This window comes from Podarcis pityusensis (assembly GCF_964106645.2).
Source record: "Podarcis pityusensis genome assembly, chromosome: 5".
Lineage (NCBI taxonomy): Eukaryota > Metazoa > Chordata > Lepidosauria > Squamata > Lacertidae > Podarcis > Podarcis pityusensis.
Genome location: NC_138032.1, coordinates 54512229 through 54532453, shown reverse-complemented (window position 1 = coordinate 54532453; position 20225 = coordinate 54512229). Strand labels below are relative to the sequence as shown.

At 45.8% G+C, this 20225-nt stretch overlaps 1 protein-coding gene and 1 long non-coding RNA gene across 11 annotated transcripts in view; one reads left to right on the top strand and one right to left on the bottom strand.

Annotated features, from left to right (window-relative positions):
- TACC2 (transforming acidic coiled-coil containing protein 2) overlaps window positions 1-19697 on the bottom strand; it is a 168364-nt gene extending 148667 nt beyond the window's left edge. For 5 of the 9 annotated variants that reach the window (XM_081005181.1, XM_081005183.1, XM_081005180.1 and 2 more), the window contains exon 1: window positions 6973-7147. The gene's annotated coding sequence lies outside the window, so the exon portion shown is untranslated. Of the gene's footprint in view, window positions 1-6972; window positions 7148-15215; window positions 15329-19518 lie in introns of those variants that run through there. The other 4 variants (XM_081005179.1, XM_081005173.1, XM_081005178.1 and 1 more) reach the window with 4 other exon arrangements.
- Window positions 10281-13928, top strand: LOC308477095. Of its 2 annotated transcripts, XR_013986366.1 has the most exons (4): window positions 10281-10924; window positions 11269-11415; window positions 11728-11776; window positions 12094-13928. It is a non-coding gene; the product is annotated as an uncharacterized lncRNA (long non-coding RNA). The 2 variants fall into 2 exon arrangements; XR_013986367.1 differs by lacking the exon at window positions 11728-11776 and having other exon boundaries at window positions 10785-10924.
- Window positions 19698-20225: the final 528 nt, after the last annotated feature.

Here is a 20225-nt window from a genome sequence, read left to right as displayed (position 1 = left end):
CTCCTCTCCTTTCTGGAGGGAAAGATTTGTGTGGACAGTTGTGGGACACAGATGGAGAGGAGAGATAGGATGGGTTCTTGGAGGGTGTTCAAGGATGGGTGTACTGCTGAGGCCTCCTCCTCTGCTTTGGCTGCCCACAGAAGGTGAAATATACTCAGAGTCGCAAAGTGATTTCATGCTCTTTATTCAGCTCATAGTGGTGAGGAGGAATGAATAAAAGTCCCCTCACAGTATCTGCTTTATATACATTATTTACACAATGGGCTGCACATGATTGGCTAATTCTGGAATTCTACTGTAAGCCAATCAGGTTGTGGATTCACTTCTATCTGGAGCAGGATTGGGTGGTTCCTGCCAACCAATCATACTGCTGCATTGTTCTAGGACCAATCAGACTGCTGCATTCTGAATCCTATTGTTCTAGGACCAATCAGACTGCTGCCTTTTGGATCCTATTGTTCTAGGACCAATCAGACTGCTACAGTTTGGATCCTATTCAACTCAGTACATAACACCCCTCCCCTCTAAGTTCCAGTCCTGCCCGGGAGGTCGCATTCATAGTCCTCAAGGTATGCCGGCGGCCTACGTGTGCGTTGTGGCCTGGGGTGTTCCCTGGTCCGGGCTCCGGGTTCTGGCTCGTGTTCCAAGGATGCTGGCTGTGATGCGGCTGTTTGGTCTGGTGCAACCGGCTCGCTCAGTCGTGGTTCTGGTTCCGGTGTCCTTTCGGCCTCACGGGTCCTCTCTGTATTTACTGATTCTGCCTCTCCTGCTGGCCCCTCCTGCTCTATGGGCCTCACTGCCCCGCTGTTCCCTTGGGACTCCTCTGACCTGTCCTCCTCCTGGTTTTCTCCCGGGAATCGTCGCCGTATCTGGTCGCAGTGGCGGCGCCAGCATTGCCCCCCATCCGTTAGCACCTCGTACGACACGGGGCCAGTGACCCTGGTGATTGTGGCGGGTACCCATGCTGGGCCTGCCCCAAAATTCTTTGCGTACACTGGGTCCTGGGCCTCGAAGGTCCGGGGGTTCCTGCCTTCCCCCACCACTACCTCATCCTGAGCTCTATCGGGGTGAAGGCGGTCCAATCTGATTGCAAGGCGCCGACCCATTAGTAGTTCAGCGGGGCTCCGGCCAGTCGTTGAGCTGGGGGTGCTGTGCTGTGCTAGAAGGAATGTGGCAAGGCGGTACTCCCAGTCCCCTTGCGTCATGCGGCGAAGGGTGTCCTTGGTGGTCCGCACCATGCGTTCTGCTTGGCCATTGGTGGCAGGGTGGAACGGCGCCGAACGGATGTGGCGGATGGCGTTCTGCGCTGTGAAGGTTTGGAATTCTCCTGACGTAAATGCAGTCCCGTTGTCTGAGACGAGAGTGTCAGGGAGCCCGTGGGTTGCAAACAGCCTGCGTAGTACCCGGATGGCTGCGGACGTGGAAGTGGACGGTACCAGTGCGACTTCCAGCCATTTGGTGTAGGAGTCCACCACTATGAAGAATGTTTTCCCCTGAAAGGGGCCAGCGAAATCCACATGCAGGCGTGACCATGGTGCTCGGGCGGACTCCCAGGACTGGACTGGGGCCCTTGGGGGATCTGGGCGGGATTCTTGGCAGGCCTGGCAGTGTTTGACCCAGGCCTCTATCTCTCCATCGATCCCCGGCCACCACACATAACTCCTGGCAAGGGCCTTCATTCTTACTACCCCTGGATGTGTCTCGTGTAGGGCTGTGAGGACCCTTTTGCAGAGGGGCTGGGGAACAACGACTCTGCTTCCCCATAACAGGCACCCCTTGTGGGCCGACAGTTCATGTTTGCGGGTTGTGTAGCCGGCGAATTCTGGCCCGGGGCTGCTGCTGGGCCATCCCCTCCACACCCAGTCCAGGACCCGGGAGATGACCCTATCTTTCTTGGAATGGTGTGCAACTTCTTGTGCCTGAATGGGGCGGTCGGGAAGCAGCTCCAGGCTCATAACCTCTTGTGCAGGTGCTGGGTCAGGGCCTGTTTCCGGTAGTGGTAGCCTGCTGAGGGCGTCCGCATGGCCCATCGCCTTCCCAGGTCGGTGAATCAGTGCATACTGGTAGCTGGCAAGGAAAATTGACCACCTGAGGACGCGAGGAGACAGCACTTGGGGGGTCTGCTTTTCGGGGGCAAACAAGCCAAGCAACGGCTTGTGGTCAGTCACCACGGTGAAGGGCCGCCCGTACAAGAAATCATGGAATTTTTTTACTCCCTTTACGATTGCCAGACCCTCCTTGTCGATTTGCGAGTAGTTCCGCTCGGTTGTGTTGAGTGTCTGGGAAAAGTACGCCACCGGTACCTCTCTTCCATCCGGGAGTTGGTGCCCCAGGACAGCTCCAATGCCATAGGGTGAGGCGTCGCATGCTAGCACCACCGGCAGCCTCTCGTCGAAGTGTGCCAAGACCGAGTTTGAGACAAGCAAGTCCTTGACTGCCTGGAATGCGGCCTCCTGGCGCTGGCCCCACACCCAAGGGGCCCGCTTGTCCAGGAGTCTGTGTAGGGGCTCCGCTACCGCCGCCTTGTGGGGAAGGAAGGAATGGTAAAAGTTCAATAGTCCCAAGAAGGCCTGAAGTTCAGTCTTGCTCTTGGGCGCTGGGGCATCACAAATGGCCCGTACCTTGTCCCCAGTCGGGTGGACCCCTTCTGCGTCCACCATAAATCCCAGAAAGTCCACCTGAGGCACTCCTAGTAGACATTTTTCCCGCTTCACCTTGAGACCCGCCGTCTGGAAACGGTGCAGAACGGTGCGGAGGCGGTCCTCAAACTCCTCTGGTGTGGGGCCGGCAATCAACACATCATCGAAGAAGGGGGTGACGCCAGGAATCCCTTTAAGGAGAGAGTCCATTATATTCTGGAATATGCCTGGTGCCACGCTGACACCGAATTGCAGCCGCTTTACCCTGAACGCTCCTCTGTGCGTCACAATCGTCTGTGCCTCTGCTGTGGCCTCATCTACTGGCAGCTGTTGATATGCTTGGGCCAAGTCCAGCTTGCCAAAAATTTTCGACCCAGCCAGGGTGGCAAGGACATGGCTGACCACTGGCACTGGGTATGCGTGGGCCGTGAGGGCCTTGTTTATGGTACATTTGTAGTCTGCGCAGATGCGGACCGAACCATTAGGCTTGACGGGTGTGACGATTGGGGTTTCCCAGGGAGCATTAGGCACCGGCTCCAGCACTCCTTGCTCTACGAGTCGGTCCAATTCCTCGTCTATACGGGGTTTCAAGGCGAACGGGACCCGGCGGGCCTTGAGCCTGACCGGTCGTACTGCGGGGTCAAGCTGTAGCGCAATGGGGGGGCCCGTATACTGTCCCAATTTCCCATCGAAAACCCCTGGAAATTCCTTGCATATGGCGTCCACGTCCACTTGTAAGCTAGTGTGGTTCACCCCGGTGACAGCTAGCCCCAGTGGTCCAAACCATGCCAATCCCAGTAAGCTAATGTAGGGGCCCTTGACCACAAGCAAGTCCAGTTGCCGCGTCCGCCCTCGGTATTGCACCCTGAAGGTCCCCACCCCCATTGTGGGGACCTTACGTTTCTGGAAGTCCCGGAGGGTGAATGGGGCCGGCCTGAGTTTGGGACCCCCAGTGGGACACAGTTTCCTTAAGGTCCTTGCCGAGATTATGGATAGAGTTGAACCCGTGTCAAGCTCCATGCGGCATGGGGCCCCCTCTATCTGTACCTCTACATAAATTTTCTCTATGTTGGGGTGGGGCAACTGGTATACCTGGAAGTCCGTGAGCTCCGTCGAGTTGCCTTGGTGCGTTGGGCCCCGGGACCTGGGGCTCTTGGATTGGTCATCTGATGCCTGGTGTCGGGTGGGCCGAGCCCGACACACCCGGGCGATGTGTCCCGATTTTCTGCACTGCCTGCACTCTGCGTTGCGGAAACGGCAGGTCCTCCTCTCGTGACTCTCCCCGCAGCTTGCGCAGTTCCCTCCTTCTCGTCGAGGCAGCTGTGGTCTGTGCGCTGCTTGAGTGCGCTGCTGTACTCGGTGCACCTCCTCCCTGTCGGATCCTGAGTCGTCGGTGAGGTCTTCATGGTGGACCCTCGGTTGGGATGGCAGGCTCGGCCGTGCCTCTTGGGTCGACCTCTCGGCAGCTTCTGTTGCCAGGGCCTCCTCCAGAGCGACCTGGAACGTTAGGTCCTTCTTAGCGTAGAGGCGTCGTTGCAGCTTCTCATCCTTCAGGCCACCGACGAGGCGGTCACGAAGCATGTTCTCCAGCTCTGAGAAGTTGCAGAACCGGGCGGCTTGGCGGAGAGAGGTCACAAACCCAGTTATGGTTTCCCCAGGGGCTTGCCGCTTTGCGTAGAAGGCATTTCGACGAGCCACCACTGAGGGCTGCGGCGAAAAGTGCCCCTTCAGCTGTTCCATTATTGTTTTGTATGGAACAGTAGCGACGTCTTCAGGCGCAAGGAGAGCCCGGGCGATTTCAAACGTCTCCTCTCCGCAGACGCTGAAGAATATCGCCCTCTTCTTGGCGTCTTCTTCGTCGGTGACCCCTTTGGCTTCTAGGAGGAAGGTGAAACGGGAGGCGTACGCTTCCCAGTCTCCAGATGCTGGGTTGAATGGCGAGAAGCTGCTGTTGGCTGCCATTCTGAGTTCCTTGTGCCCCGGAGCTGAAGCCTGGATACACGGTGCGAGGCAGCGGTGCGGCAGTTGGCGGTGCTGCGGTGCTGTGTGTGGCAGTCAGCTCAGCGGGATCCCACCTTCGTCGCCAGTGAAATATACTCAGAGTCGCAAAGTGATTTCATGCTCTTTATTCAGCTCATAGTGGTGAGGAGGAATGAATAAAAGTCCCCTCACAGTATCTGCTTTATATACATTATTTACACAATGGGCTGCACATGATTGGCTAATTCTGGAATTCTACTGTAAGCCAATCAGGTTGTGGATTCACTTCTATCTGGAGCAGGATTGGGTGGTTCCTGCCAACCAATCATACTGCTGCATTGTTCTAGGACCAATCAGACTGCTGCATTCTGAATCCTATTGTTCTAGGACCAATCAGACTGCTGCCTTTTGGATCCTATTGTTCTAGGACCAATCAGACTGCTACAGTTTGGATCCTATTCAACTCAGTACATAACAGAAGGACTTTTTGAAAGGGGAGAGCTCAGAAGTGTCATACCTGTAGGCATTCTCTTTGCTGCCCATTGACCTGGTGGAGCAGGCAGCTGGCAGCTGCTCTGGCCACGGAGCAGTTTTTGGGAAGGGTGGGTGGGTGTGTATCTCTGTGCATGGAGTTGTGATCAACCCACTTACTGCTCTATTTGTTTTGTGGTCATATGGAGCAGTAGTCAGGGGTCAGCAAAAATTTTCAGCAGGTCCAGTGTCCCTCAGACCTTGTGGGGGGCTGGACTATATTTTGGGGGGGGGGGGGATGAACAAATTCCTATGCCCCCAAAATAACCCAGAGATGCATTTTAAATAAAAGGACACATTCTACTCATGTAAAAACATGCTGATTTTCGGACCATCCGTGGGCTGGATTTAGAAGGCGATTGGGCTGGATCCGGCCCCTGGGCCTTAGTTTGCCTACCCATGAGCTATTTTAATTTGTGTATTGGAGTGGGGGAAAGCACAGGAATTGCCTGTCACTAATTATGAGGGTGTTTTTTAAAAAAAAAATGGCAGTGGGAGAGTTGAAGGAACTACAATAATAATTATCACATTACTGTTGTTTTCGTTTTGCTGCCTGCTGGCATGAGGAGCAGGCAGCTACTTGAGAGGGGCCTCAGTTGAATATGATGGTGAGGGGGAAATGGCAAACGTTCCTAGTTTCTACTGCATGCCTTAGAGCAGGGGGTGCTCTGAAACTTGGAATGTGGGTGGGGTGGGGTGGGAGAAAGAGACCAATACAGAGGCATCATCACATCCTTTCCCCTTATTGTCCCCAAGTTGATGGGTGGCGGCAGCAAAGAGGCACTATCATTATCACCTTTCCCTTCATTTTCCCCAAGTTGTTGGGGGGGCAGTTTGGGGGAAGAGCCCAGTGAAGAGGCACTGTCATTATTATGGTCATATTTTCTTAGACTGCTTCAAGTTGTTTGCAGGTGGGGCAGTGCAGAAGCTTTATCACCATAATAATTAGCATCATAATTAGTAACATGGTTTTTTTCTGGGTGGGGGCACTCATTCCACAGGCACTGTCATTATCATCAACTTTCCCTCCTACCAAGCGAACAGCTTGGATAGTTTCCAAGTTGTCTGGGAGAGGGGAGCACAGAAATATTGCTTTCCTCTCCTCACACACCCTCTTGTTTTGAAGGTGAAGGAATAGGCTCATGCACACACACAATAAAAAAGGGTCAAACACAGGGCCACACAGACCATAAAGTCATCAATGCTTATACAACTTTTACTTAAGCACAATACCCTCCGTCATTCCTCCTCTAGAGCTGTTCACTTCACAAGGGTCTCTCCCAGCAACAGCGCCCCCCTTTCTCTGGTTCCACCACTGGAATTCTTGACTCAAGAAAAAGGTAGACCCCAGAGACAATATGAGGCAGCCGACACACCACACCACGTGGACGCTTTACCTATCTATGTAATTCCTTCTCGTACGCCATCCATGATGAATATCTCAGTATAAACTGTGACTGAAAATATCTCTGACCAAACATGAATACATTGCTTCACTAGACTCTTAATTAAAGCACAATTCTCTTCATTGAGAGATTACAAGGTTTTGCAAGGTTTTGCACTATGATCAGGTCCCACAAATAAGTGATATTTGCATACTGATTTTTTAAAGAAATAACAAAACCCAACCAGTAAATTTCATTTGTGTTTTCCATTGTTATTCCTAGATAATATACTTTTAAAGCATGCTGTTTTAAAATACAGTTTCATCTCAACTGTATTTTAGAATATAGTGCTCATGTAAACCTTGTCCCGTGAGAAACTTACTCTTTGCTGTGAGAAAGAAAAAGACTTAGTAGGAAGAAATTCTTAGCACACTTACGTTCCAGGATAATTGTTTTTGTTGTCCCTCTGACCCCCCTTCTGGCACTTCAGCAAATTTCTTTGGCAGCTCACGCTTTCCAGCTGCACACCTCACCAGTCTCCACCTTTGTTTTCCTCCTCTGCCTTCCTCTCCTCCGAATCACATGAATCTGGCTCTCTTTTAAATGACCCACCTTGAATTAAGCATAACCAGTTGAACAAATAACTTTGACTCCACCCCAGGTACAGAGCAGAACCAGTCAGTTCCCCACACTCACTCGATAAGTGCTACTTAAGAGGGAGAGAAACATCCCCGAGGATATGGAGTCGAAGACAGACATCGCAGCATATATCAGAAAATGGAAAATTTGGTTACCTTCCTCTGCTTTCCCATTTCATTTAGAGGGCCAAGGCACATATGACCTGTGGGCTCTTTGTGAGTATCACCACACACACACACACACACACACACACACACATACACACACTGCAACATCCACAAACACTTTATTACCATCTCAGGACTCTCAGCTTACATTTTAAAATACTGCATAAGGAAAACTTTTTTGTTTATTATGTAAAGTATTTACATAGCATCCTTCATATAAAATGGATTTAAGGGCAGATAGGTAGGGCAGACGCGGGTGGCGCTGTGGTCTAAACCACAGAGCCTAGGGCTTGCCGATCAGAAGGTCGGTGGTTTGAATCCCTGTGATGGGGTGAGCTCCCATTGCTCGGTCCTTCTCCTGCCCACCTAGCAGTTTGAAAGCATGCCAGTGCAAGTAGATAAATAGGTACCGCTCTGGCGGGAAGGTAAACAGTGTTTCCATGCGCTGCTCTGGTTCGCCAGAAGTGGCTTAGTCATGCTGGCCACATGACCGGGAAGCCGTAAGTCGGCTCCCTCGGCCAGTAAAGTGAGATGAGAGCCGCAACCTCAGAGTCATCCGCGACTGGACCTAACGGTAAGGGGTCCCTTTACCTTTTTAGGTAGGTAGGTAGATGATGGATAGATAGATAATACCCCACCCATCTGACTGGGTTGCCCCAGTCATCACTTTGGTTGTATCCACTGCTGTCATTTTGCCTATATCCTTCATGTTCTTGCAGCAACAGACAGCATTGGACATAGCCCTGGAGAAACTAACACTTCCATCACATCAAAATGTCTACAGTGAATAATGCACAGCCAACACATCTGAAATACTGCTTATTACGGCATGTGGGGTACAGAGGCGGACAACAGGACTAGGACCAGCTGCCTCAGATACTGCTGCATCGGGGGATTTACATATCAGTAATCTGCCAGTTTTAGGAGGAAGTGAACTACTCTCCAACAGGCATGGTTGAAGGGCAAGTACAAGTGAGTAAGCAGAACTGGGAGTGAACCAAACCCTATCAGGTTGAGCTTCAGCCGCCAGGCAACTGTGAAGTCAAGCCTTACCATGTGAAACACAGGCAGTAGAATAAGTGGGAACCCTAATGTTGCTTCAGATGGGCAGGTACATAAGATCAAGAATGAATTTGTGTGTGTCTCTGTGTTAATGAATTCAGAGTTTCCATTTGGCCTGTTTGTTTTCCCTGCTATCTTCAGAGAGCTTTGCTGCTGTCAACTGCCGACATGACCGTCTGTGCTGGGAATAATTTCCCAGTGATTCATATTTGATAGGTGGAGTCGCACAGACAGAAACTCTTTGAAATGAGGTGATGCAAGAAGCATGGCACCTGTTTATGCTACGAGTTAATCGTTATTATTAACCCTTAATGTCAGCTCCAATGACTACAAGAGATTGCTTGACAGAGTCTGCTTGCATAAAACTACCAACTCCTAGGCAGACTTCAAGGTCTGGTGCTTAACATAATTCTGCAGAGTGCTGTGGCATGTTAGCACAATATGAAGACATTCAGCCTGTTTCTATACAAATTTAGACACACCCAAACCCACTGAAATCATCAGGTTTAGGAGATGCACCAAACCCTGTGCCAAATTGTTGCCTAAACAGGAGTTCAGGCCAATGGATTATTACCTTGTTTGCACCAGTATTCTGGGCAACTTGTATGTACACAGCAGAGCTCTACTGCTGCCAGTGCTTTTAAGGAGACTCTGTGACAGCAACTGCTCCAGAAATGGTAGCACAACACCTAGAAACAAAACAGCAAGTATCTCATAGAAAGAGCACCAGCCTTCCTGAGTGGGATATTGTAGGAACTGTCTATATGGGTTTCCGGAGGGATGGACATGTCAGTCTTTTGCTGCAAAATGGTGAAGGGTCTTCAAGACTAACATAATTATTACAGCAGATGCTTTCATGGACAACAATCCTCTTCATCAAGTGCACTGAGTGTTATCCCAAGTTGCAGCTTTGGCTGTTGTATTTACACAGCTGGAAGAGGGAGTGTTCCAAAAGCCAATTTCCCTATCTGCAGTCTGAAGTGGTTCAGTTCACTCTGCTATCACAGATCTCTGCCAGTTTATATCCACCTCATTTTGATGTATGTGTTGACCATGCATATGACAGTATATAGCTCTCCCTCAAATAATCTGCAGGGCTTTTTATAGGTTAGTTGGAGCCTACCATCCAGGCTGCAACTTCTATATAAAAGGCCCACGTGGTTGCCAAATTTAAAATGATCTTCCAAGCACAGTGGGAGCCTCTCTGAAAAAAAGTGGTTCCCATGCAGCTCAGGTAACATGTAAAGGACACAGCTCCTCCTGCCACTTCCGTGGGGAAGACCCATAAAATTGGCCCCACCATGTGGATGAGTCATTCAGATGTTTCCCCACCTCCATCATGGATCTGCAGTTGGACAAGAAACTCCTAAGTCACAGGGAGAACACTTAAAGGGCATCTCAATCAGAGATATCTGTTGGAGGCTGCTCTTTTGAGTGTAAACAAGCAGTCAGTGACTCACGCATAAAGATCTGTTTTGCAGGACCATCCCTATCATCAGACAGAGTAAAGCAGCTGCCTCGGGCAGCAGATACTGAGGGACAGGTGGGGAGGTATTAGAGAACAGAGCTATGTGCACCATGTGCTGTCTAAGCTAGCTTGTTGTCCTCAGGTGCAGAGGAGGATGGTGTCATTGTTGATGCACAATTCAACAGTGCTAATCTGGTTGGCTTCTCTATGTAGAATGGAGAGATTGCCAGCTTGCCCTTCCCCTCATACAGCAAAATGTATTGGGCCAACCCTGAACAGTAGTTATGTCAGTACGTTTGCAGCTGTGAAAGGCAAGAGCAACTTGTGTTTCTCTCCAAGTATCATTGGACTACAACTCCCATCAGTTCCAGCCAGCATAGCCAGTGGTTGGGGATGATGGAAGTTGGAGTCCAGGCTTACTTAAAATAATGAAAGAAATAAAGTAAAAAGGTGGCACTAATTAGTTTCTGGGTCTATTTTTACAGAAGCATCTATTTTCTCTTGATTGTTGTGGTACAACTCCAGTAAGCCTAAGCAGGAAAAGACTCCCCCTGGAAGGAACAAGAAGTCACTTAATGAACAAAATGTCTCAGTTGCATTGCGACCTAGTAATTAAGGCCAGTTGCGAAACCATATTATCATGCTTTCTAACTGGATCATGAGGCTATGGAAGGGAGCTCCAGCAGGTCCTTCTGCTTGGCTGTTGAGAAGGGAATGAGCAAAACCAGCTTCTGTTGCCCCAGATGGCATAATCTCTCAATGCTTCAAACAAACACCCAACCTAATCTGCTTCTCCTAATGAGAGAGCTAAAGTTGTGCAACACATGTGCTTTGCCAGCCTGGCTCTGGCACTATTTATACCTGATGTGATCATTTTCCAGTCACTAAAACAAACCCCCAACAGCGTGAGGCGATCTGTTTTCAGGATCTAGGGACACTTATATTTAAAGGTGCTTGTGCAATACCCAGTGAGACTTCACTACACTTGCAAACACTTTGGGGAACTTGAAGACCAGAGGGCCAAGATGTAGCTTTGCATTTTGTTGCAGAAGGGTAGGACTCATATCTTGTAAATATTACTGGCAAAAAGGTTTTAAGTTTTTTAAACAGGAGCTGTGATATGGGAAATCTGTTCCATAAAATTTGCCTTCTCAGTAATCATGCTGTCTGCCCAATGTGGGTGCCCTTGACTTTGGCTGACTCTGGCTTGTCTTTAAGATGTGCCTCCACCTATGCTCAGCCTGTACCTTTGTAAATAAATTCAGCTGTTTAAAAAAAGGTGCATATGCCTCTGGTGACCTCCTTTCAAAGAAAAATGGAAGCCAGGTAACGGCTGTGCCCCAGAATTTCTTGCTTATACTCTCACGCTCACCCCATGTCTCTGATATTATTTCCAGATGCTGTATCCTATGGCTCTCACATCCACATTAGATGTGCTGCTTTTAGATCCGAAGGAGATCCTGCTGTTCTCCCTCCTGCTTTCTTCACCTGCCTTCCCACGCCCAAGCAGAAGCTCATCTCTAACCTGAAATGACCTTGTTAGGGTGGGTAGATTCAGGGGTGGACTTTGGTAATATGGCACCCTGAGGACAAAATTTGGCACACCCCTTCCAAATATTTCTTATTTTCACAATAATTCCTTTTGGTACATTTACCTGTATATTTACCCATATAAATACAGTTTGTTTGTTTGTTTGTTTGTTTGTTGTTACTACTACTACTACTACTATTACTATCACTATTTTGCACCCCCTCAACTTGGCTCCCTATGCAGGGGAACTGCCCTAAATCCAGCACTGGGTGGGTATCTTAAAACTGGAACAAATTAATCATGTACTTTCTTTGCGCTACTTCAGTATCAGACTGGCATGTCTCTGAATACTAGTCTCTGAGGATTACAAGCAGGTGAGAACTATTGGACTCATTTAACTACTGCCTTCCAGATATGCCTCAGGGTGATGTACAAAATGCAACACAAATCTATGGAAACAGTTAAAAAACAACACAGAAAGTAACCACAAATATGTTTAAAAACAATACCAAATGCACCCATGGCGGAGATCTGAATGGGAAGCATCCAGATTGGGGGAGCGTGTCACATCCAGTTGATGGGTTTCCCATAGGTATCTGGTGAGCCCACCTTGAGAGCACAAATCTGGACTCGATGGGCCTTTCCAGCAACACTCACCTAAGATGCATTGTAAAATTTTATGTCTTGGCAGGAATTGCTGCAACTCCCGTCTGCAAGTTACCGTCCAGAATGCCCAGGAATATTTCCTCCCAATAACATATACTCTTCTGGAGAGGAACTGGTATTTGGGAATACAGAAACCCTATCTCCCAGACCTCACTGTTTTGATCTGGAGGAGAGCCAAAGGTTGGCCAGACTCATCGGCTCTGATCCTAAAAATATCCACACACGTAGAACCCCAATTTGCAACTAAGACTTGGAGTCTGTAACTGTTTGCAGAGCTGAGGCCAATCTATGCATAATCCTGGGACAAGGGTAGGGGTTTCGGTGTTGTGTTGTTGCTCACAGAAAAGATTAATATGAAAGAAAACAGCCCAAGGTTTCTTCAGTCTAGTTTTTTTGGAGGTGTAGTAGATATCCTCACACAGTGTACACCTAAAAGCTTCATGCACCTCAAGCTGAGTGCACACTAGTGTTATACCTGTATGTATAGCACAAGCTAATTGTAGTTGGGCCAGAATCAGGTTATAGTGCATTGTACATAGAAACTATAACCAAACACCCATGTAGACTGTCTTGTGCTGGAGTGTTCATTTTTTACACAGTTCCCTTTCTATGTGCTTGGCTCCTCCAGACTGGTGTTTGTTTGTTGCATATTTTGCATATTCTGCAACATGTCATTGGTCCAATAGCAGTGTGTTAGTGGTGGATTTATATTGCTCTTTATTAGTTGTTCTTGAAGGCTTCCCTGAAACCTTAATGATTATCTGTATTTTTTAAAAATGATGTTTTAGGTTTTAGCAGTGTACATCGCCTTGATATAATATGGTAGAATAGAAATACTTTTGTAAGTAAAATAAATAAAATAGAACTTGCCTGCATTGATGCTATCTAGAGGGTTATTCTTGGCCTATAGCACAGCAAAAGCAGGACCAAACAACAACCACCTTGTAACATTTGTAGTGTAAAACACTGCAGGATTTCAGCAGAAAGTTATGTGGAAAGAATGCTGACCGCCCCTAGGCTTTTTGCAGGTGCAAACAACATTGGCAGCAGGGTGATGTTTACTGCCCCAATACCATAATGAACGCAAATAATCATGAATGAACAATAAAAAGGGCATTTAGAGAGGCCCCTACATTGGTGCTAAAGTGATAAATGCAAAGAAAGCTGAGCGTGCACGTGACTGGGGAGAAATGAAGTGTCACAAAGGTGGCTGCTGCCTTTCTGTAGATAACATCAAATGAATGGGACAGGCCTTCATATTTTCCTGTCTAGAAATGCTAAGACAGCAACTGTGTGGCAGTTCTGAATAAGATTCTCCAGTACACATCCAAATCTCCATGGGCTACATGCATCTGCCATGATACTCTCCCACTTGCCCCTTCCTGTCAGCATTGTAAACAAATCTGTAGTCTTAAAAGAGTGAAGCCTGGTGCATTGCAGTTTTGGGGCTAACTGGAAAGCTCCCATTTCCAAACTTCAAGGCCCCGTGTGCAGTATGCTACATGGTCTATATGCCACCATCTAGATGCTTCTGTTGTGTCTGCTGAGACAGCTGGTGTAAATCAGGAGATGCTGGGCATAACAAAAAATACCTGGTGCAACTTTGTATTGCTTTATGCTTTTTTTGAAAAGCTTGCAGCCTCCCCGCCCCCCGCCCCTTTTTTTGGAAGTGGCTGATTTTATATTTACATCAACAGAAATGTTGAGTGCTGCTGTGGTCAGAATGCCATCTGTGAGCCACTGGATGTATTTCATCTTTAATAACATTGCAAACTAAGTTTAGCCAATTTTGAAGCTGATTTGAATGGAACATGAATTTTCCTTGACATTGGAAATATCACCATGATTACCTCTCCCTTCTTGTCCTTTTCAAATAACTCAAGCTTCTGACAAAAACAAATGTGACCACAGGTTTCATACAACTTTAACTTAATGGTGGATTTTGGCTCAGCACAACTGCGTAATATTCCAGATCTGTGGGTAATAGTGACTAGTCTGATAAAGAAAGTGGTTAAATGTAGTCATCAGCCTGTGAGTTGGGAAGGACTTGGAAACAGTGAGCGATAAACCAGTCGGGATGTTTTGCAGACAGCTTTTTCCAATACATTTTTCCTTTTCTATAATATTTGCCTCGCGTAATAAGATAACTCAAACCATCTGCACTGACTACTTCACTTCTACTGATTTGCAACTGTTCCAGTTACATTATTCCCCAGTGTGCACTTCATGCTACAAAAATGGCTGCAGTTCCCCATTCGATCCACATTGTAATGAGGGGTGAGTCTACACAAGCATGCATACCACTTGGCCACTGCAATGGCAAGTTTGTGTATATATAAAGCCTTGCAAACTATTATGGAATCAGTTTTGATGAAGTGGGTATTAAAATGTTTTAAGGAAACCTTTTAAAAATATGACATGCCCAGTTTACTGACACCAATGCTCTACCTCTGTATTCAGGGTATATACAGTGGTACCTCAGGTTAAGTACTTAATTCATTCCGGAGGTCCGTTCTTAACCTGAAACTGCTCTTAACCTGAAGCACCACTTTAGCTAATGGAGACTCCTGCTGCTGCTGCTGCTGCTGCTGCTGCTGCCGTGCCACTGGAGCACGATTTCTGTTATCATCCTGAAGCAAAGTTCTTAACCAGAGATACTATTTCTGGGTTAGCAGAGTCTGTAACCTGAAGCGTCTATAACCCGAGGTACCACTGTATACATTTTTAGTTTAAAAGGGAGGCAGGAATATACATAAAAGCTCCACCCTTTTCCAACATCCCAGTGTATGCCAGCTGCATGGCAGATGTTCTACATTCAGTGCCAAGGTCTGCACTTGAATGCCTTCCCCAGATTAGGAACCCTGGGGAAGCTTAGGGAAGGGCCACAACTCAGTGGAAAAGCATCCATATTGCATGCAGAAGGTCCCAGATTCATTCTCCAGGCAGGGCTGAGAAAGATTCCCCATCTAAAGCCCTGCCAGTCAGTGTAGATAATACAGTATTGAACTAGACAGTCCAATGGTCTGACTTAGGATATCGCAGCTTCTTATGTTAGGTTTCCAATTGGAGGGAAGCATTTAGTGGAACGTGGCTACCCTAAACGCTCAGAAGACAAACGTGAAGCCAACATGCTCAGGACTTACATACCATCTCCCTCCTCTCTTCAAGTCCACATGTGTTTCTCCAAATACATGAATGTATACAGAAGTCAGAACAGGTTTCACCACAGCTTGCAGACAACAACTGGGTGCAATAAGTTCCTGTTGAAAGAGAAACTCATTCGCCACTGGAGGTAACATATGCAGAGCTGGACATGTTGTTTTATTTGGTTTCCCATGCAGCAACCTGTTCCAGATACTTACAAAAACCAACAACAACTGTGTGCATGCATCTTTTATATTGGCTCCCTCCCATGTTCCTAAACTGGGGTGCTCAAGTCTTGTAGACAACATAGGATAAGATCTTGATTTCTGTTTCCCATTGTACCTCAATCCTAAACCTGAGCGAGGCAAATGTGCTTGTCGAGTCCTAACACGCACCATGCAGTATGAAAAATTTAATTAGTCCAAGAATGTGCTTGTGTGATGTTTCAGACCTGCTGAGCAGTGCGCTTGTAAACGTGCCATGATGCCTAATGTTCTTTTTTCTCAAAACGGCAGAGCTCAGCATGCAGATTCCAAAAAGAAAGAAAAGGGAGTTTGTCATTCATGTATAGCTTCAGTACAACGCTTTACAGCAGTGGGTGTGTTCATCGCCTCAGCACTGCTCTGATTCCACCTTGGAATTAGCTCCTTCATGAAAAAAACAAAAACAAAGCCTACATAAAACAAACCATAACATCCCATGATTTTGACATCCAGTCCTTATGACTAGGAGAAAATGGACATCTCAACTTCCTTGTCCAATTGACTATTTAGGTGCTGGTAGCAAGCAAAATACTGTAGTACATTTCTGTGATGGTGTTGAAATCTAGGCCTCTGATTCGAACTCCATTAAAGTTTTGGAAACTTTGCAGAATATTTTTTTTCAGAAGCTATTCTCTCTCCCATCAGGAATGTCAGCAGCTTTTCTTTGTAAAGAATCCAGGTGGCCAACAATTAAGGCAAGAACAGATTGCGCTCAGTTAAAGTATATTAAAAGAATTTCTACTAAGCCAATTGAGCATTTTCCTGTGCTGTGCTATATGGAATTGGATGATAACCAGCTCTGGAAAGCGGCTTGTCAAGATGCTTTAGACAAGTATTATTTTCCAGAACTGTGGTCTGCATTGACCAAAAAGAAGTGTCAAATAAATGATTGGCCCTTCTGGATAGAATCCAGAAGGGACCTGCAACCAATGAGAAATGCCCAATTTCCCCCTTGGTATTCACTCCTGTGAACAGAGCATTCTACAGCAAATTATCTGGCCAAACTCTCACCAATTTCCTTAAGAAATGCCTTTGTTTAACTGTGTTTCCAAGTGAGGCCCACTCTAGCCATGGATGGCTGCTGTTACAAGGTCCCATATGCAGACAGACTTTGTATTTGTGGCCAACCTCAGGTGGAAGACATCACTCATTATCTGTTAGCCTGCCACTTATATAGAGACCCAAGAGATCGCTTTCTGAAACCTTTGTTCACAGAAACACATGGGTACACTATAAATGATTTTATTTCTTTTAAGTGACTATAATAGCTTTGTAACACAGTAGCCCTCTGTCCTCTGGCTGCAAAAAAAAAAAATAACTAAAAAGGAAAAAGGAGTTCGATAAAATTGCAACAAATTGTTTTGGTAATTCAGAGGCTTAATGTGAAATCAGGCTAAACTTAAGCTTGTTGGTGTCTCTGGTATCTTCTCTCTCTTTCATCATGGATGTTGGCTTATTTTTTTGATGTATGTTCTGTAATATTTTATTAATACTATTGTTACAAGTTTGTCATGGCTAGAACAATAAACATATGAACTTGTTACTTGTTAAATTAAAATTTTAGTTACAGAATGGATGCAGTAAATACTTTGCAATACCAAACATTTGGAGTCCTTGTCAGTTGCACACTTCAAAACTTTTTTCACATTTAATCCAGTTCAAAGTTCTGTTTAAACTGGTTGCTACGCAATTCATCGACCTAAGAAGAGCCCTGCTGGATCAAACCAAAGGCCCATCTAATCTAGAATTGTCTTCCTGCATTGGTCCAACCAAAAGGAGGGGGGGATGGAATGGAGTGTGCTGTAAAAGGGCATGTCTGTCTGTCAATCTGAACATTCAACACAGCAACAATTCATTGAAGTTCCCACTTGTTTGCTGTTATTGTTAAGTATAATGTATCTCATCCTTCAAACACACACACAGACAGACAGAGAGAGAGAGAGAAATCAATCCATGCTCAAATCCTGCCCCCACTCCAATCAGCTACGAAGCCCACTAGGTGGTCCCAAACCAGTCAATTATCTTTCAGCTCAACCTACCTCACAGGGTTTTTGTGAGGATAAATGAGGCAGAGGGGAAGAGAAGCATGGAGGTCTTAAATAGAAATACTTGCAAAATAATAGTTAGGCTAAGGATCTGAATATGTGAAATTATAAAACAATATGTTTAAAGTTAAGATGAAAAGAGATAAAGGTGTTAAGAGGATTAAGTAAATTTTATGAGATATAATTTTGGAAAACCGTTACAATGATACATAATGAAATTCAGTCAAGGGAATTTAAGGAAGTCATTTAACTATGATATTAATATTGGATCAAGTTCAGTTATGATTTGTGTTTGTTTGTTTGTCTAAAAATGTGGAAAACTAATAAAAAAATTTGGGGGGAAAAGAGAAGCATTCAGGTCAACTTATTTTTGTTGTTATTATTATTTATGAGATTTATATCCCATCCTTCATCTGAGGATCATATGGCAGTTCACATTATAAAAACAAAAAATACATAATATAATTACAAACAATACCCCCCCACACAGCTTAAAATGCCATAGACTGTTTAATTAGTACAAGGCCTGGGTGAAGAGGGATGTTTTCACCTGGCACCTAAAGATATGTGATGAACTTAAATTCCTTGGAAGAAAGGGAGACAGGAATATGAATATACTAAAACTGGACCAAACATTTTATTTCAGGCATCCTCAACATTTGGCCCTCCAGATGTTTTGAGACTATAGCTCCCATCATCCCTGACCACTGGTCCTGTTAGCTAGGGATGGTGGGAGTTGTAGTCCGAAAACACCCGGAGGGTCGAGTTTGATTATGCGTATTTTATTTCTTATAGATGTGCAGTATATATACAATACATACACAGTAGTTCAAATAACCTATGCTATTATAATTTGGTTTTAAATGTAAGTTGCTTAAAGGTTTCATTACAGTCAAGAGGTATATGATTCAATGACTTGCAAACAGACTCTGTATGCTCTGTTGGTACCCAATAAAAGCATAATAAAAGCATAATCTATAAAAATATATTTTAAATAGATAAATATTTCTGTAGGGTGCAATGGGTCAGTGCACCTGTCTGTGAATCACCTTCCCCTACCACCTCTTTAAAGAGCAGAAACAGATCACAGATGCTGAAATTCTGCCCCTACATGTATATGTATATGCATATCCTAATGTGTCAGATGTTTTTAATCAAGTCATTCAGGTGAGAAAGGTGATGAAAAGAACAGCCTTCACCAATCCGGCAACCTTCAGATGTTTTGGACTACAATTCCCATCAACCACAGCCAGCTGGAGCTAGGGCTGATGGGAGTTGTGGTCCAAAACATATGACAAGCACGAGGCTGGTATAATATAAGGCTTGAATAATTGAAAGAAGCAAATACCATCCCATGCATTCCTTTTTATACCTGAAATGTATGATAAACAAAATCAATGTATTGCATAAACGTGGTAAAACAATTAAATAAATGCCAGCAAGCAGCATTTTCAAAGTTATGACAGCCTAGAATAAACGTCTATGAAAAGTACACCTTTGATGGTTAATCTGCATCATTTAATCTCAAATTGGCATCTCTATTCTGGCTTCAAAATTCTGAACGTGTTTCCAGACAGTCACTATTTTGGAATGTGATTCAATTGTATGTTGGCAAATTCAGGTATATGGAGCCGTTGGGGCTCTTGCTCAATAAACTTGCTTCCTCAAAAGAACGGACCTTTTGCAATAAGGCAAACAGTGGATAAATGCACTGGAAAGTGTGGAATGAAACTTGCTTTGACATAGCCTCCCCACAAACAAATACGAATGAATGCTCAATAAACACCAGAAGCACCTTTACACATACAATTTCAGCCTGTAATGCTGAAAAAGGAAAATCTCTTCACAACTTTCCAAGCTGAAGCTTATAAACCACTTCTGTAAGGAGGAAAGGAAATCTTTTTCTGCAATACTCTGCAAAAGCCCAGCTAACAAAATTATTCTAAGCTTTCTGTTGTCAAAAAGCATTTACAGAAGTGTGATTTAGGATTTACTTACCTCGTTTTCCTCCAATCAAAAAGCAAAAACGGTGCCCCTGATCTGACAGCGTCCTTCACTCCCTGCCTTTTCCTCCTGTGTGTGTGGATCCCTTTCCCCCTGGATCACATGAAAGTGTTCTATTAATGTGAATTGGCTTAGGTTTGAGAACACTATGCTGGATAGCCGTGAAGTGTAAGGAATCTGACCCCGGGAGCTCAAAGCTACAACACGTCAGTTCTCTGCAGGAATCCCCCGTTACTGGATGGGAAAATAGCATAAAAGGAAATGCACTCCACATGAACACACCCTCCCAGGTGCTGTAAACTAAATGCAGAATGTTTTATTCCTTGGTTTATTACTAGATGCAATATTTATATATTATGCCAGTACAGCCCTTTGGGATTTTAACTCTGTGTATTTTTGGTTTCAACTTTAAAACACACATACTTAGACGCATAATACCTCTCTGCTTGCTCACTGGATAAAATTAGGACCAGGCTCGAATTGAAGCCCACACAGAAACTTGAAGGCTCAGATCCTAGCTGAGAGCAAAGTCCCACTGAATGGGACTTATTTCAAAATTTACATGCACAGGATTTGGCTGGGATCCTGTCCAGCCCTGCCCCCACATTCTCTTCTACAGGAGGATCAGCAAATGCAATTCCTAAATGATTAACAGCACTACTATTTCAACACTCCCCCCCCCCCCCGAGAAGGCATTACTC